We start from the raw sequence: 17920 nt of genomic DNA on the forward strand, positions 1-17920 counted from the left end.
GTTCCTGTTAAAGGTAGAGCCAGTTCATCTTCAGGGTTCTTCTGAAGACAACAACAGTCCCCAGAGATCACTCCCTGAAGCAGAAGCATCTCCCAGAGACCACCCAGTGCCAACTTCTCAGATGCCCATCTGGAAGGTAACTCCCAATAAAGTCCCTGCTGAGCCTGATGCTGCCACATGACTTTGTCATAGTAGCTGCTGATTTTAGCCAATTGCTTTTTATTAGCTGTTAAGAACCAAAATTTGAAACCAGAGTTCAACTCTTAACCATTATATCACCTTGCTCATATTCATAATAACAGTAATTCATACAACAATTATTATGGGACTATTAAGTGCTAGTATTAGGGGTTATGCTCTAAGCATACAGTGACAAACAAGACAAATACAGTTGGTCTTCCCAATCTGCAGGTTCCCCATCCACGAATTCAATCAACGGCTGATTGAAAATATCTGGGACAAAAAAAATAAAAGTTGCAATAAAAATATAGCAATACAGTATAGCAACCATCTATATAGGATTTACATTGTATTAAGGATTATAAGTAATCTAAAGATGATTTAAAGTATATGAGAGAATGTGCATGGGCCATATGTAAATACTATGCCATTTTATATAAGGGCCTTGAACATCTCCAGATTTTGGTATCTGCACGGGTCCTGGAACCAGTTCCCCCCAGATACCAAGGGACTCACAACTCTCTGGCCTTCATGGTGCTAACAATCCTGAGAGCAATCCAAATGTATAAATGAACCATTCAGTGCAGTGTGAGGAGAGCAGTTCTAGGAAATTGCTAGGTTAGATGCTGACAGACTAGCCTAGACAAGGAGGATCAAGAGGGGTTTCTCAGAAAAAGTGAGGTCTAAGCTGAGATCTAAATATGGGCACAAATTAGCCAACAGAAAAGCAGGAGAAAGGGGGCTCACAGCTGAGGATATAGCAGTTGCAAAGCCCTAGAGTTAAGAGAGCATATAACATGGTCAAAGAACTGAAAAGTGATTTGGTATGATTAGAGTGGAAAGGAAAGAGAGGTTTCAGCAATAAGACTAAAAAGGTACACTGGATGGGAAGGGTGTGTGAGATGGCAGGGGGATGAAGGGAAGTTGGTCAATGGGTATAGACTTACAGTTAGAAGAATTAAGTCCTAATATTCAGTTGCAGAGTAGGGTGACTATAGTTAGCAACAGTGTATTGTGTATTTCAAAATAGCTGGAGGCCAGGACTTGAAATGTTCCCAACACTTACAAATGATAAATACTCCTGACTTCTTATACGTTCCATGCATGTAACAAAATATCACATGTACCCCATAAATATGTAAGATATTTTGTATCAAAATACACTGGACCCAGATTTAGAGGCACCCTATAAAATACCTTAAAGGGTTTTACTGTGTGTCTATGGAGATTCATCAGGTATTAGTCAAAGCATGTAGCTGAGGAGATCTGGCCTGAGCCGATGTGTGCCATGGGCATGCAGTGGGAACTGAAGCTATGGGAAGATGACATTACCCAGGAAAGACAAAAGAGGGCCTCGGCCAGCAGCCTGGGATGTGCCAGCATTTCAGGAATGGAAAGAGAAGGAAGAGTCCCCAAAAGAGCCTCAGAGAGGTAGTAAGAAAACATGAGAGGTGACAGTGTGCCCCAAATCACAAAGCTAGTAAGTGGCAAACTTAGAATTCAAAACATCTCTAACATTCCAAAGCCATGCTCCGGACCTCAACATCTCTTAAATACTGTTTTCCCTTGCTGCTTAAAATTACAGTTGATATAAAATTTTACTTACACATATTTTTCTAGGAATTCATTATATACAACAAAAAAATCGTCAAGGCATTTGTTGAGTGCATCCTTGAGTTGCATTAGGAAGCAAACTTGTGAAACCTGCCTCTAGCTGCCTCCACATCTCTCCCCTGGTGTGCCCTGCCATGTCTTCAGTTTGGATATGCTTTCGTTCCCCCTAAGGAGTGTCCTCTAGGGGATAACCACATACAGTCCATTGACAAATACTTAGATTTATCTCCAGAAGTGCTCCCACAGGTGCACAAAGCACCCACAATTCTCCAAGGAGCAAACCAAACAGTAGTAATGAACATGTTCCTTACAACATGTGTGTCATCTCCAAAAGAAAGATCAATGAATGCTCTGGTTGTTTCTACTGCTTATTGTTTTATCAAAACAATAAATGCTCATTCTAAATAAAACAAATGTAGGATATATAATATTTCACAAGTATATAAAGCAAAAATAAGTTATTAAATTCCCCTACCTGTCTCCCCCAACCTATTACCTATAACCCCATTACCAGAAATATCCATGGCAAACAATTTGATATACACACACACACACACACACACACACACTCAATTGAAGGGATTCTATTATCTATATTGCTCTGAGACTTGCTTCTTAAACTATATAATGATCAAACTTTTTATGTCTGTGTATATAGCTTTACCTACTTAATTTTTTCCACATACCAGCCCACAGTATGAAGGCACCATTACTTCTTTAACCAGTCTTTTATTGATGACCATTTGTATTGTTTCTGGGTTTTCCTGGCCTGCTTTGATTCCACAGAGTGTGAGGGGGCCCAGAAGAATATTGTTTTGGGCTAAACTCTAAACTAAGCATTTTTTGGAATTTGACATTTTTGTACTTACCTTTCCTCCCTCTTTGAGCTTGTTGGATGTTTCTCTCCTGCTGGTCCCTCCTAATCTTTTTGTTGCCTGATTTAAGGTATGTTTGTTGTTTTAAAGATTTCCTTACAGAGTCTAGGACTCTTTGGGGGATGTAAGTTCAGCAAATAAACAAACTATTGTCCTAACTTTACATTCTTATTTTAGAGGATTTCAGGAGCACAGGAAGAAGTTCTCTTGTTATCTGGGAATCGGCTTAAAAACCTAAAGTCATGTTTGAACTGTGCTTTTCATTTCCCTCTAAAGAGCATCCTAGCTAGAGCTTGACTAAATATATTTAAATTGAAGGCATATCTTATAACCTCAACGAGCTAACAGTCTCCTACAGTCTGTCGGGGAAGCAAAATTGGCATTAGGGAAACAATTAGAGCACAGTTGAGTGCTAAATTATGTGGTACAAGCCCCTGGGCAACAGTTCGGGGATGATGACGGCTCAGAGGAGTTCTCTGCCTCCAAGGGGAAAGTGGAATTTGAGCTGGGTTAGGAAGCAGGAAGTCACATTCTGAAAAGTCCAGGCAGAAGGTGGAAGGTTTTTCAAGTACCGGGTAACTTCTCATACCTTCTCCTTTTCTGACATTTTAAAGTTTTTCTTTTGGGCCTGCCTACCTCCATGAGAATGGAAGCTTGATGAGGTCAAGGACTCTGTCTTTATTGTTCACCACTGAATCCCCAGTTCCTGGAACAGTGCCTGGCACATAGTGGATGTTCCATGGATATATGAATGAACAAACGACCATGGTGTGTGTGAGGAACAGTTAGAAGACTGTTCTGTCTGGAAAGAGGTGTCTCTCTCTCTGGGAGTACAGGACTCTCCAACAGACTAGCAGAGGAGCAGCCAAGTGAGCCTCAAAACACAGGAGCAAGTGGGATAAACAGGATAAACAGGATGTGGGAGTCACTCACAATTGCCAAGGTGGACCTTGTATAGATTGCAATAGGGGACTTGAACCTGAAATCAAAACAAAAAACAAAACTGCTCTGCACAGCCTACAGGACTCCATGTACTTGGTCAACCAACAGCTAAAGTTGGAAGAAGAAAGAAAAAAAAAGATTTGTTCAGTCCTATCCAACCTTTCCCTTGTTAAGAACACAGGGAACTATTAATGTGATCACAATACTTTTATTAATGCCTACTATGATTGCATTCACTATTTAAGCAGATAGATTCATTGTTGTCTCATACTGAGCCAATTGTAGAACAAAAACTGGTCTGTTTTTTCAACTGTTGTTTTGTAGGTCTATATTTTGTTTTCCATCCTATATTTGTGCAATTGATTGTTGGGCCTAAAGGCAGTGCTTTGCATTTTTTCCTGGTGCATTCTTATTGATTTGAGACCGTCTTTCAGCTTATGTAATTCATTTAAAATCTTTATCCTATCATCAATCACAGCAGTTATCCTCCTAGCTTGGTGCATCCATACATGCGATCTGCAAATACCACAAGGATGTGGATGCCTAGATCTAATTTGGAGAATCCTAAGGGGCAAGGAGTGTTTGCCGGCTGACTCACCCTCAGTCATGGGCAAAACTGAAATGATGTGTGGCCGCTAGGATGGGGATATGTGGGAAACTTCAGGCTGGAGTTGGGAAAGGAGTAACTGTTGGAATTCCAGGTTGAGGAAGATCCAAGTCACAATCTCTGGTTTAAGCAACCCAGAAAGATTTCTTCTAAGAAGCTGCTTTTATAAGTAAAAGGGGAAAAAATAGCTTGGTAATTTTTGAGGACAGGCAGTGACGGGGAAAGGGCATGTTGTTCAGTTTAGAAGCTAAACTAGGGGATAGGAAGAAGATGACTGGCCAGCTGAGACTGTTAGAGCTTGGGTCTCCTCACTGGCAGGAAGATATTAGATTTGCTTAGAATCAAGACTGCTGTGAAGATCTTTCCCCTCTTGCTCTTGGGAATAAATCCTACTTTGGTGTTTTAAGCTGTTTCTCTTCCGTTAGCCACTCCCCAGATTTTCACTCAAATCCTGCATTGGTCTCCTTTGTACCTTTCCTCTCACTCTGTCTCTGTTGTAAAATCAATTATAATTTGCTTACATCCCCACTTATGGGGGTACATTTTCCATCTGCTCCAAACATGCACACCCTTGGACTGCACCATTCCCCGCTCCTCCTGCCTCCCCCACCCGAGCCGCCTCCCCAGCAACTTTATCTTCCTAAGCAGCTCAGGAACACAGATGTTTTCACCCTGTTGCTCCAGCACAAGGGTATTTTCCCAGTGTCTCTCTGTGTGTATGCTCCAGGCACCATCTCTCTGGGGAGGGAGAGAGTAAATGTTTTCATTCCAAACCCTCAGGGTCAGGTCTTGTTTGTCTAAACTGTGTTTGTTGCCGTAATTATCAGATTAGCTGATCTCTGACAGCAAGTTGGGGGTTGGAGAGGGGGGAGACTATTAACCCTCTATAGGATGGTGGCTGTGCTTTCTCATGGGAATACCTTTGGGAAGAGCTGTCATTTATCTTCTAACCTGGAAGATTTGTCTAGAATTCTTTTCACCAACCCTAATAGACCTTCATAATAGTCTGTTCTAAGTAAATCCAACCATCTAGCAGCCTCCACTGCTGGGATCCAACAGGCATTTAGCAGAGATGGAGGGTTGAAAGGGCATCTCTCCAGGGATCGGCTGGGAAGAGAAAGAAATGGAGCTTAAAGAGGATCTGGATAACTCTACAAACGGTGTCGGTGTCTCTTAGACCGAATAAGGAAGCCAGGAGTGTGCACTGAACATGTTCAGCTAGTCCATCCATCCCTTCCCCCTTGGCATAAGTGCAGCGAGGCTACCAGGCCCCACTTAGCATTGTTTGGGGATTTTCTGTTTTTTCCGAGATTGTTAAGATAATTTTTCACTGCTGCTGTTTTAACAAAACTAAATGTGTAGACATTTGTGAGTCTTTGTCATCAGACTCATAAGGCTGGTGCTTTCAAAATGTTCACATCTGCCCTTTCCTTCTGCCCGCAGCACCCTTGAACTTCTATATGGTCTCCAAAGACATGATAAATACAGAGATTGCTCTCTCCTTTCAACTGCAACAGTAATGATTCCTTTGCATTTTAATTAAGCCTTTTACACATGCATAAGTCTTGTATCCTCAAATGGACTAAAGACTCCTCGAGGACAAGAACTATCCTTCAGTCCCATACATTGGTTACCTGGCAAAGGACCCTAAATGCAGGTATTTAATAAGTATTTTTTGTCGACAGCATTTTTCCAAACTTCTTTTTTCTATTTCTTATCTCTGTTCCTTTCTGGGTTTGTATTTGGTTATTAGTTACTTATGATGTTTACAGATCATTTATTTCTGGAACAGTCCTCCAATTCATACTCATCAACTCAATTCCTCCTCTTCTCTCCAAACACACACACACACACACACACACACTACAAACACACACACACACACACAGAGAGAGAGAGAGAAACCTTTACAGAATATCTGTATACCTAGTACTGTACAAATATATTCTATGTGCAATATCTTATTTGAAGCTCACCATGGCTTGTGAAATAAGTACTATCACATGTAAGGAGGCAGAGACTCAGAGAGTTAAGTAACATAAACAAGCTCCCACAATTGTAAGTCACAGGTGTGTGTGACTCTAAAACCCATACAAATCCCATCTTGCTAGTTACTAAAGTGGAGAAAAGTTCAGATAATTAGAGAAAACATATGTTTTGCCCAAAACCTAACTAAAAATCAACAAATCTATCTTCAGTATTTTTCCCCAACAAATATAGCTATAATAATTTCTTTGTAAAATTAAAAGAAGCTCAAACCCAATGAATACATTCTGGACAATATCTTATGCAACAAAATCGTTTCGATATTGTCTTAGCAAATGTTTTAAAGTGAATTTGACTCATTCATCTATGTCCATGCTGTTTATAAAGCTGTTACTTCTTGCAGGCAAACATGATTTTTAGAATATTCTATGTAATCCACATACTGATTCATCAAACCACCATTAAAAAACTGCTGTTGACTTAGAATATCCCCATGTTCTGAGAAGACAAAAGTCTCTCATCTTTATTGATGTTGCCAGTCCTGGTTCCAAATGTGGACAGGGCACAGGCAGAGATTCTTGGGAGGAAATGTTCAGAAGCAGAATTGGTCAGGGAGTTTCCATATGGTGCTCCTGGTCAGCCCCAGAAGCAGGTATCAGATGGATTTCCATGGAAGCAAACAGCCAGGGACCCAGCTCTTCTCTCCCTCTAGGGAGGTGTTCTGTTCATTATGCAGCCAGCTAAGATGCCATCCTCGTCCCTCCTCTACCCAGGGTTTCCGTCTCTCTGGCACCTCCCTCCACTGCTCTTACATCCCTCACCGCAAGCCACACAGGAGGAAGAGCCAACAGATCTTGAATAGGTCAACCAAACTGTGTTTGTCAGTTCTGATAAGAGAGTCAATTGTAGAGAAATTCGAAGGACTATTTTGCTCCCAATCCAGAAACCCCTGTCCTAACTTGAATAAAAATTCACTTGGCTACATAAGGAAGGTTTTTAAAGAGCCTGGGAAATGGAAAGAGAGATGATACAAGGGCCTAAAGGGAAATTCAAAGAAGGGCTTATTTTTAAAGAAAAAACATTCAGAAAAATAGAAAGGTGATTTTGCCATCTTGTGGAAGAGTATTGCACACATGTTGAGCAAAATGAGACCGGTTCTTATGATAAAATAATTTCAGGTTCCTAAAATACCTTACTTGATCCTGGTTATCAATAATCAGCTTGTTCTTGTTAAGATGTTTGAAGTGCTCAGGATATTTTCTGGCCCAGATGCCAGGAGATCTGACTGCCCCTAATAGCTGTGTGGCCTTCAGTGAGACATATATTGTGACACTTATCTGGAAAGTTGGTATTGGACGAAACAACATCAGATTCTTTCTTTTGTTGATTCTGAGCCCCTGGAGGGAAGCAAATAAGGAAAGTTGTTTAGAAAAATGACATTTTCTTGATTTAATTTTGCAAAATGCTTAGAACGGTGCCTAGCACATAATAGTGTTAGAATTATTAGTATCTATAGAAGTGGAAGCTATTATAGAAGTGTTAGCTATTATCATTGACATGATATGGATGATGAGCATGGATCCGTGCACTAGAGACACATTTTTTTACATCCATATCTAAATTTAAGAAAAATAATGAAGTATTAATCCAGTATTCTGATAACTTTAAAGCCCTTTGTCTCTCTCTCTCTCTCTCTCTTTTCTTTCTTTTTTTTTTTTTTTTTTTTTACATGGAGTCTTTCTTTATTACACAGGCTAGACTCAAACTCCTGGGCTCAAGTGATCCTCCCACCCTATGCTCAGCCACCAAATAGCTGGTACTATAGGTGTGCACCACTGCACCCAGCAAAAACCTTAATAGAAAGGAAATGAGCCATGGCTACTGAAAATTAAGACTAGCTATTATCCACAAGAGGTGCTCGCTGCCTCTTTGCAGAAGTGATTCTCAGCCAGAGACCTCAGTATTTGGAGAAGAGACCTCTTATCTATTCCCCAGGGGTCTCAGACCATTCAAATCAAAGGAAAACAGTTGATAACCTTGTAATTAATGGAAGGAGTGTCTGCTAAGCAAAGAACCACATAGAGATGTTTTCTTTGAAGATTCAGCTTTATTATTTGGCCATGGGATGAATTGGGCTGCCTTGGGAAGTAGGAGTTTCCCTTCCCTGGATTCAGGGATTCAGACATCAGATGGCTAGATGGACTGCATGACTTTGAAGAACCTTTCCCACAAAGTCTCTGATTCTAAAGCAAAGCCTACCCAGAAATACAAAGTGTCACAATGCCTGTGGACAATAGAGCAGCAGAGACTGGGCTTCAGCCAGAACACCTAGTTCTCCGAGAGCATAATATCTTGGACCTTGAATAGTGAAGCTGTGTCTTCTAAGACTTTCGTAAAAAGGTGATTCATGGAACGCATTACTGAGCAATGCCCTAGTTTATTCTCTCTTTTCAATTCTAAGACCTAAGAATGGAAAGCACTAAGGGAATGTCAGAGCCACATAATCAGGGAAGGGCCAGAATCCTGGTTTCCAGTCCTGAACCTCCAGCTTTCCCTCTCTATAAACAGGTGGAGTTGTCTTGGGCTGAAGATATTTTCTAACTACTTTCTGCCCATAGCAACAGTCCAATAAAAACCTTCACTGAATAGAAACTCATATGCAATATTAGAGCAAGATGAACAGAGAATAAGACTGAAAAGAAAATAAATAAAGAAGACAATGGCAAAGGGGCAGAATATAAAGAATTGAAGAGGCAGAGTAGAGAAAATAAGAAAATGAAGGGAGTTTTTTTAAAAAAAATTCTACTCTGAATGTATGAGATGTAGAGAGCCTTAACATTTAAAAACTGCAAAGAAAGAAAGATGGTAACATGTATTACATACTACGAAAGCCACACAAAAGAGAGTAGGGTTAAAAAAAAGTTATAAATCTCTATAATTTAACTAAGATTATCTGATGAGAACATACACAAGAGATGCTAGCTGCCTCTTTGCAAAAGTAATTCTCAGCCAGAGACCTCAGTATTTGAAGAAGAGAGGTCCTGTCTATTCCCCAGAGGTCCCAGACCACCCAAATTAAAGGAGAACAGTTGATAAACTCTTAATTAGAAGCAAGGCTTCTGTTGTGCCACCGTAGGGCCTTTACACTTGCCTTTTCTCGGAGGACTCCCTTCCTTCCTCCCTTCACTACTCTCCATTTCCTGCTTGTCGTTACTCTAATTATTCTGACTGTTACTGTGTGCTGGTTGGTCTGGGGGACTTTTAAAATCCCTTCCAACCCTCTGAGTCCAGAATTCTCTACCTCTGCTTTCAGAAGTACTCCCTACTGTCACCTTTACTGGGATCTGAGGTCCAGGGAATAGTGTAGCAGTATGTGATGGGCAAAGGGATGACTCACGTGATAGCTTGTGCACATTGCCATGGCTCAGCTATCTCTTTGCTGGTGGAAATAATCTGGAAGAATTGGTTCCAGGTCCATGGAGAGGTTGCTTGGTATCAGACAGTAGTCGCCATTGGAAGCAGAAGCCATGTTTCAAAGTAGCTGAGAGTTATTTTATTAATGACAGTAGGGATGATGAACTAAGTAATTTGATGAGTACTTAAAGACAAAACCATAGAACCTGCCCTTGAGGAACTCACAAACCAAATGTGGCAACTCTAGGTCTTATACATTCATAATAATCATCGCTGCCTGGTACTGAGCACCTTCTAGGTGCTGGGTACTGCTAAGCATGTAACCTTTGCCAAGTTATTTAATCCTCATGACATCCAAATGAAGCAAGTACTGTTGTCATCCTGACTTTACAAATGAGGTAGTGGAAGCCCAAAGATTACATATTTTACTGCTATCAGTCAGCTTGTGACAGATTGGGATTCAAATACTATATGCTTGGAGACACATTACTAGGCTGCCTTCACAAGTCCCCTTTTTGCATCAACCAAAATCCATTTAATGACTCAAGATTGATTGCAAGAGAACTGAGGTCCCCAGATTCAGCTCACTCTGATTTTAACACTACTTTCAAGAACTCATGCTCCTATGAGTCCTTTCTCACCGTGTCATCTGTGATCCAACCTGCTTTAACCTGTCTGTTCTCTTACCTGTCTGAACCTGCAGATGCCCACACTGAGAGATTCTCAGCCTTGGAATCCTCTGTCTTCCCCTCATTTCACCAATCTATCCAGGACCCTGACTGCATCAAGCCTTTGTAGCAATGGCAATGTTACCCCAAACTGACTGCAGTTGCCTGTGACCTTTGGGATTCCCACCTGTGCTACTTGTCCTGTTCTTAAATCAAATGAATGACCAAGTCAGAGATTATATACCATCTTCAAGACAGGAAGCCCTGCTCTCCGGCATCTTGTCCCCTGATCCGAGGCATGGTGTCACTTTCTGCCCATAGGAACAGTCCAATAAAAAACTTCACTTGGACTCTATACCAATTTACAATTAAAATTACTAGCTTTGTGAGATTATGCAAAGTATTCATGTAACTAGGATTTGGGGATAGAAGAGGCAGAAATGTTTTCCTATAATAATAACTAATATAGCTATTGCAAATGATATTATCATTTTTTTACTTAATCCAACAATACTTTTTCAACCCAACTTGAAGATTATAATTATCTGAAAAGAAGGATATTAATTATAATTCAGACTTTTTTAGACCAACTTCCCCGTTCTTCCAGTCGCCCTACCCTACCGTCCCCATGCCCTCCAGGCATCCAAAATTGTGGAATCAGCATGAATAGGGCTGGGTATCCTGTGAATACTCAGTAAATATTAACTGTCTAAATGAATTAATCTATTCGCCGCTGGTATAAGTACTTTTGCTGTCTCTCAAATTCAAATCATTTCCTCTCCTTTTACTAACACAGGCATTCATGCATTTAATTCAAACAGTTATTTACTTAGGGCTATTATGGCCTCCACAAATGCACAGTCTGGTAATGGTGCAAGGCAGTATGAGAACAAGTGCTCAGATGAGGGCCGCAGCAATGGGGAAATAGAAAGAATGTGGGCCTTGACCTCAGCAGACCTGCCTTAATTGTAAAAGTGGAGTATTGACACCCAGTTCCCAGGGTCGTTAATAACATTGAATGTTTTGGGGGTTTTTTGAGCACTGTGTGTACAAACCTCTTCAATTCTCCCTGAGCCCCTACATGGGGAGAAGGGGGACTTTAAAGGGCTGAACAATTTGCCTACCTTGAAGTCTCACAGCTAGCGGTGGGCAGTGCTGGAATTTGAACACACTCTTAACTCTTCTTTATAATATCTTGTTTGTGGGAGTGGTCTGGAGGATTAAACTCCTGTCAAGGTCCTCTCAGTATGTCAGTTTCCTCATCCCCTTGTCAGGAGAGGAGGACACTAAGTTCCAGGTGTGGAAATTGGTCATGGAACCTTAAATCTGGAGAAATGTGAACGTTATCTCCTGAGGGGCAGCGGTCCACCGGCCACTCAGACCTATTGTTGCCCTAGGAAGGAAGAAAGAATTGGGATTCTGCTTCCCCTTGAGGGGACTGAGGAGTAGAACTGCAGCTAAATCAATGGACTTTGGGGACTTGTGGGGAAGAGTGGGAAAGCGGCGAGGGATAAAAGACAAGAAATATGGTGCAGTATATACTGCTTGGGTGATGGGTGCACCAGGATCTCACAAATCACCACTAAAGAATGTCTCATGTAACCAAATACCACGTGTACTCCAATAACTTATGAGGAAAAAAAAAAAAAAAAACCCTTAGCCACTCTGGAAGGACTGCAGTTAAATTACGAAGAGAAGCAGTACATCCACTGTCAGTACATCTACTCGGATGCTTTTGTCTTTTCTGGTTGCAGCTTGGTATCGTCTTCTTTCTTAGAAAATGTTCCTTTACTTGTGAAAAGTGCTATCCTTGTTTCTACCGAACACAAAGAATAAGGAGGTTTGTCTACACCCATGTTGGCTCCAAGAGAGGATCAAAGTGTCTTTTGGGTTAGATGTGGAGACAGCAGCTGGAGAACTAGGGGAACGTGGAGGAACTGGGCAGACGGAGAGGGGATACGATGGGAGGCAATTCGAAAGCCAGGATAACTCATCTCTTACTGCAGGGGATTCTACTACCAGCTCTTCCCAGGAGGCTTTTTCACTCCCCTGCAAATGCAGACAGTGCCCCAGGAGGTCAGAGATGGGGCTATCCTAATGCCTTGATAGGAGGAAAAGACTGGATGGAGGCAGTGGAGTATAAAAAGAAAGACCTGGCCGGGTGTGGTGGCTCACGCCTGTAATCCCAGCACTTTGGGAGGCCGAGGCGGGCGGATCACAAGGTCAGGAGTACAAGACCAGCCTGACAAATACGGTGAAACCCCGTCTCTACTAAAAAAATACAAAAATTAGCTGGGCATGGTGGCACATGCCTGTAGTCCCAGCTACTTGGGAGGCTGAGACAGGAGAATCACTTGAACCTGGGAGGCAGAGGTTGCAGTGAGCTGAGATTTCACCACTGCACTCCAGCCTGGGCAACAGAGTGAGACTCTGTCTCAAAAAAAAAAAAAAAAAAAAAAAGACCTTATCAAGCTTCAGGGCCAAGGATACCAGCTGTGAGAGTTGAACAAGTTACTCAACCTCGCTGAGTGTCCTGGTGTATAATGACAATGAGACACACCTCACAGGGAAGCTGTGACAAGCTAATGAAGTCCTGTTTATAAGGGACCTGGCAAAGTAGGTGACAGTCGATCACCTGGCGAAGGATGTGACACTCAGGCTGCAGCCACAATACATGGGAGAATTTGGCTTTTGCTATATCTTACTCAAAACTTGGCTGGGCTGTTCTTATCCTCCCAAGAAAATGTATGATGACAGTAACTCTAATAGCCACTAAAGTTAGTCAATTTTGGGAAAAGAAAAAGGAGAAAAAGGAGCTGCAAAACAATTCCACTACCAGAGAGGGCAAAAATGGAAAGGAAAATTTTAGAAGAAAAGTAATACATAGTAAATCTAGAAAATAATCTAGAGTACCTCACTAGGAGGTCTAAATTTAATCTTAAAAAAGAAATCTTGGTGCCTGGGGTGGAAAAAACAAATTATCTTTTTTGCTGACTGTACAAGTAAGACGATTAAAGTAGCAATAGAAAAGAGCTTTAAAAAAAGATAGTAAAAGGTAAAAAAGGAAATCCCACACATGACTCCTAATTTTAAAACAAATAGTAAAATATTCATCACATAAGTTTACTGTCTTAATCACTTTTATGTGTAGCGTTCAGTGGCATTAAGTACATTCACACTGCTGTGCAACCATCACCACCATCCATCTCCAGAACGCCTTTCATCTTGCAAAACTGAACCTCTGTATCCATTAAACACTAACTCCCCATTCCTACCTTCGCCTACTCCCTGGCAACCACCATTCTACTTTCTGTGTCTATGAATTTGACTACCCTATGTATCTCATATAAGTGGAATCACACAGTATTTGTCTTTTTGTGATTGACTTATTTCACTTAGCATAATGGACTCCCAGCTTGTTAACTAGATATATTCCAAAGTTATTTACAATATGATGTATGGATATAAGTCACAGTAAATTTTTTTTCTTTTTTTCTTTTTTTGTGATGGAGTCTCGCTCTGTTGCCTGGGCTGGAGTGCAGTGGCGCCATCTTGGCTCATTGCAATTTCCACTTCCCGGGTTCAAGCAATGCTCCTGTTTCAGCCTCCCGAGTAGCTGGGACTACAGGCATGCACCACCACGTCCGGCTAAATTTTTGCATTTTTAGTAGAGGCGGGGTTTCACTGTGTTGCCCAGGTTGGTCTTAAACTCCTGACCTCAGGCGAATGTTTTAAGTAAAGAGAAAATTCAGATCCTACCAGGCTGGCTTGACCCAATGCCAATTTCCATAATGAAAATGGCTCTCCCCATATGTGGAAGAGGAAGTGCATACAGATGCAATGTGATCCCAGTGAAACCCCAAATGCAGCTTCTGGGGCCACAAACTTCTGCCCCTCTCTTGAATTTCTTTGTGTTGCCACAACATAAGAGTTCAGAGAGGTGTTGACAGCATTTCCCTTTATGCTTTCCATAGGGTCCATATCATTATTACCCCTTCCCTGGACATTCACAATAACTCCTAATATGCAGGCAGGATATAAGTTAGATTACTTATATTTACTGAGAACTTACCATGCACCAGACACAGTCAACTTTTTAAAGTGGACAATTTTAAAGACAAAACTTTAATGGGCAACATAATCATCTCCTACCATCTCTGTTCCTTTCTTTCTCAGATTATGAAGTAGCTATGGAATTTGAATGGGTTCATTCTTCAGCTCCCAGAAAAAAACTTTGATTGGTTTAACTGGCCACAGTAATTGATGTGGGAATGAGGCCATGACATAATTTCAACTTAGAAGACATGTTCACTGGAGGTGAACTAGGAAGCACAAAGAAAGAATAAGCAGTCTTAGGATGAAGGCAGTGCTATGGACACCAGAATTCCATGGTTCAGGCTGTTCAGCATCAACTGTTCCTGACAGCCACCCTAACATGCCTCCAGTTTCGTGGGCCAACAGCTGCCTGTCATTGTTGAAGTTTCTTTGAGTTGGGTCTTCTGTTACTTACAACTTAAATCACCCTCACTGATTGCTATGTACTTCATTGTTCTCCTCCACTCTCCGCCAATCCATATGCTGAAGCCTAACCCCCAACGTGATGGTATTTGGAGACTGGGACTTTGGGAGATAATTAGATTTAGATTCAGTCATGACGATGGGACCTTCAAGATGGGAATAGTATCCTTATAAAAAGTGGTACTAGAAAGCCTCTTTTTCTCTCTCTCTGACACATAAGAACACAGCAAGAAGGCAGCCATCCGCAAGCCAGGAAGAGAGCCCTCACCAGAACTTGACCATGCTGACACCCTGATCTCAGATGTCCAGCCTCCAGAACTGCAAAAAAGACACATTTTCGTTGTTTAAGCTACCTAGTTTATGGTATTTTGTTACAGCAGCCCAATCTGACTAATACGCTGAAACAGGCATATTAGGGTACATGCCACCAGCAGAGTGGTTCAACTGCAGGTCCACACTTACACAGTGAAGGTGACAGCCTAGAGTGTGACTCAGTCTCTTCCCAACCCTGTCTGCATCACCCCTGGGAGAGTCAGCTCCTCCCACAACTGCAGTCCTGACAGCAGCATCATGCCTCTGAAATGATCTTGCAAACAAGCTGTCATTGGAGTGCTGAGAGAGTGGCAATATCAACTAAAAAAATGAAGAAGAAGAGCAACAGAGGAGGAAGAGGAGGAGGAGAGGGAAAGAAGCGAGGCGCTGTGGTGAAGAGTAGTACTTCTCATCTCCACCAGAACAACAGAGAACAATCAAAGCACACCATCAGGACATCTCGGGGTACGGCCAGAAAAGCCATTACCATTTGTGCCAATATCTTTGAAATCTTGTATTTTATCATAAAAGGTTATGCAGTTTCTGTATTCTACTTCATCATGTGCCTTTATATTTTTTATATCAAAATGTCTCCCTAAAAACCTTTGAGAAGGGCCATTTTATCTCAAATCTTTGAAATAATTTCCTAGTCCTACCGTGCTTGCCCTGAGATGTTCACACCCCAATATGAGAAGCACATGTACATCAGAAAGAGGACTGGACGTAGAGTTTTAAATCTAAGTTCTTTTCCAATACCATGCCTTCCTAGTCTTGATCTTGAAATATCACTCATCATCTTTAAGCTTCTCTTTCGCCATGAGTAAAAGAAAGGATGACACCAACACCTTCTCTCCCGTTCTCATAGAAGCATCAGGCTCCAAGTAGTTAATGTGAGAGAAAGGACTTGGGAGAACAGGAAGCCCTGGCCTTTTTGTCATGTAGGGTATTTTCCCAAGAATATTTTGGAAGTTTCCTTTAATTTGTTCTTGGACTAACCTTTCCTATTCACTCTGATACCTTTTTGTTCAACCCTTGTATCTGTGCATGGAAGAGCACAGGAGGCAAAAAAGAATAAGGATTTATAGTCACTTGTCAATAGGGGTGGAAGAGAAGTCAGATTCTTACTTGTTTGAGATAAAGTCTAGCTCTGTTGCCAGGCTGGAGTGCAGTGGTGGGATTTCTGCTCACTGCAACCTCCACCTCCTGGGTTCAAGTGATTCTCCTGCCTCAGCCTCCTGAGTAGCTGAGATCACAGGTGTGTACCACCACCCTCGGCTAATTTTTGTATTTTTAGTAGAGATGGGGTTTCACCATGTTGACCAAGCTGGTCTCGAACTCGTGACCTCAAATGATCCACCTGCCTTGGCCTCCTAAAGTGCTAGGATTACAGGCATGAGCCACTGTGCTCGGCCAGATTCTTATTCTTGAGTGACCTCTACATCCCTTCGTTCCCTTCATGTCTATATCTTCCACCCTTATCATGGCATCTCAAGTTTCCCTACTTAAGAGAATCTGAGTCTGTATCCCTCATACTTACCTTATGAACAAATCACCTGGGATACAGGAAGGCAAGTGACTTCCATCTCCAGTAACAGCTCTGGTTCATTGGTTGCTTAGAACATTACATTGAGAAGAATCACTCAATGGGAAAGAGTATAGATGGGTTGGAGATGTCTGCACAGACAGGGAAGTGAGAACAGCCACATTTGTGGCATCACTAGCTGTCCTTGGTTGACAGGCTCAAGATAAGTCAACTCAGAGAAGTGTTGGACGGGCACGGTGGCTCAGGCCTGTAATCCCAGCACTTTGGGAGGCCAACGCGAGCAGATCACTTGAGGTCAGGGGTTCGAGACCAGCCTGGCCAACATGGTGAAATCCTATCTCTACTAAAAATACAAAAATTAGCTGCGCGTGATGGCAACCTATAATCCTAGCTACTTGGGAGGCTGAGGCAGGAGAATTGTATGAACCTGGGAGGTGGAGGTCACAGTGAGCCAAGATCGTGCCACTGCAGTATTCCAGCCTGGGGAACAGAGTGAGACTCCGTCTTAAATTTAAAAAAAAAAAAAGTCACAATTATTGAAAGCTGGAAGGTTTTCAGAAAAATCTCAAATGTAGGCATTTCCATCCTTGCGGTCTTGACTCGTGAGGCATTTACAAACTCAGTAATAATGACTTATATCTTATTTTTGATAATATGAAGGCCCAGCTCCTTCCCTATGATAGGGTTGTCAAGATTCTTTCCTTTTGAGCAGAATAGTATCTACCCATTCACTAATGGTGTATCACGCTAGTCGCTATGATTGACAGTTGTTGAAGTCACAAAAATTTCTGGAATGTTATTGGTCCACCTGACAGTCCAGGATGCCAATTGAATCCATGAGCAATTGTGGACTTGAATACACAGTGATGACCTAAGATAAGTGACTGCTTGCAGAGAACAATGCTAATAAACAAACTCCTGGTGATTAAGAGCCTGGGAATCAATGTTCTAATGAAATATGATATCAATCTTAATGTAACTGCTTCAAATCCTACCCCGTAATTCTGAAATTTTTAGGGGCTTCAGATTTGGATGAACACACCATGAGTTTATTTCAAAATGCCTATTTCTATTTCAGTATGCAATTACTTGAGACTTTTTTGAAAAAAATAACAAATAGCTTCTATTAAATAATTGTCTTTTTGTTGCAGAATTCTAAAGGGTTTATGAACTGTGTACATACACTGCATTTAAGCTTTTCGATTATTTGACTACTTTGGTGTTTTCAGTTTGCCAGAAAGCAGGCCCTCATAGATGAAAG

General features: G+C 41.6%; 1 long non-coding RNA gene across 1 annotated transcript in view; it reads left to right on the forward strand.

The window, feature by feature from the left end:
• The window catches only part of LOC129045247 (uncharacterized), a 30849-nt gene extending 15186 nt beyond the window's left edge, over nt 1-15663 (forward strand). The window contains exons 2-3 of the long non-coding RNA XR_008504920.2: nt 5662-5875; nt 14463-15663. This is a non-coding gene — a long non-coding RNA (uncharacterized LOC129045247). The remainder of the gene's footprint in view (nt 1-5661; nt 5876-14462) is intronic.
• The last annotated feature ends 2257 nt before the right edge of the window (nt 15664-17920 follow it).

Source organism: Pongo pygmaeus, chromosome 8 (genome assembly GCF_028885625.2).
Source record: "Pongo pygmaeus isolate AG05252 chromosome 8, NHGRI_mPonPyg2-v2.0_pri, whole genome shotgun sequence".
In the NCBI taxonomy this organism is placed as follows: Eukaryota; Metazoa; Chordata; class Mammalia; order Primates; family Hominidae; genus Pongo; species Pongo pygmaeus.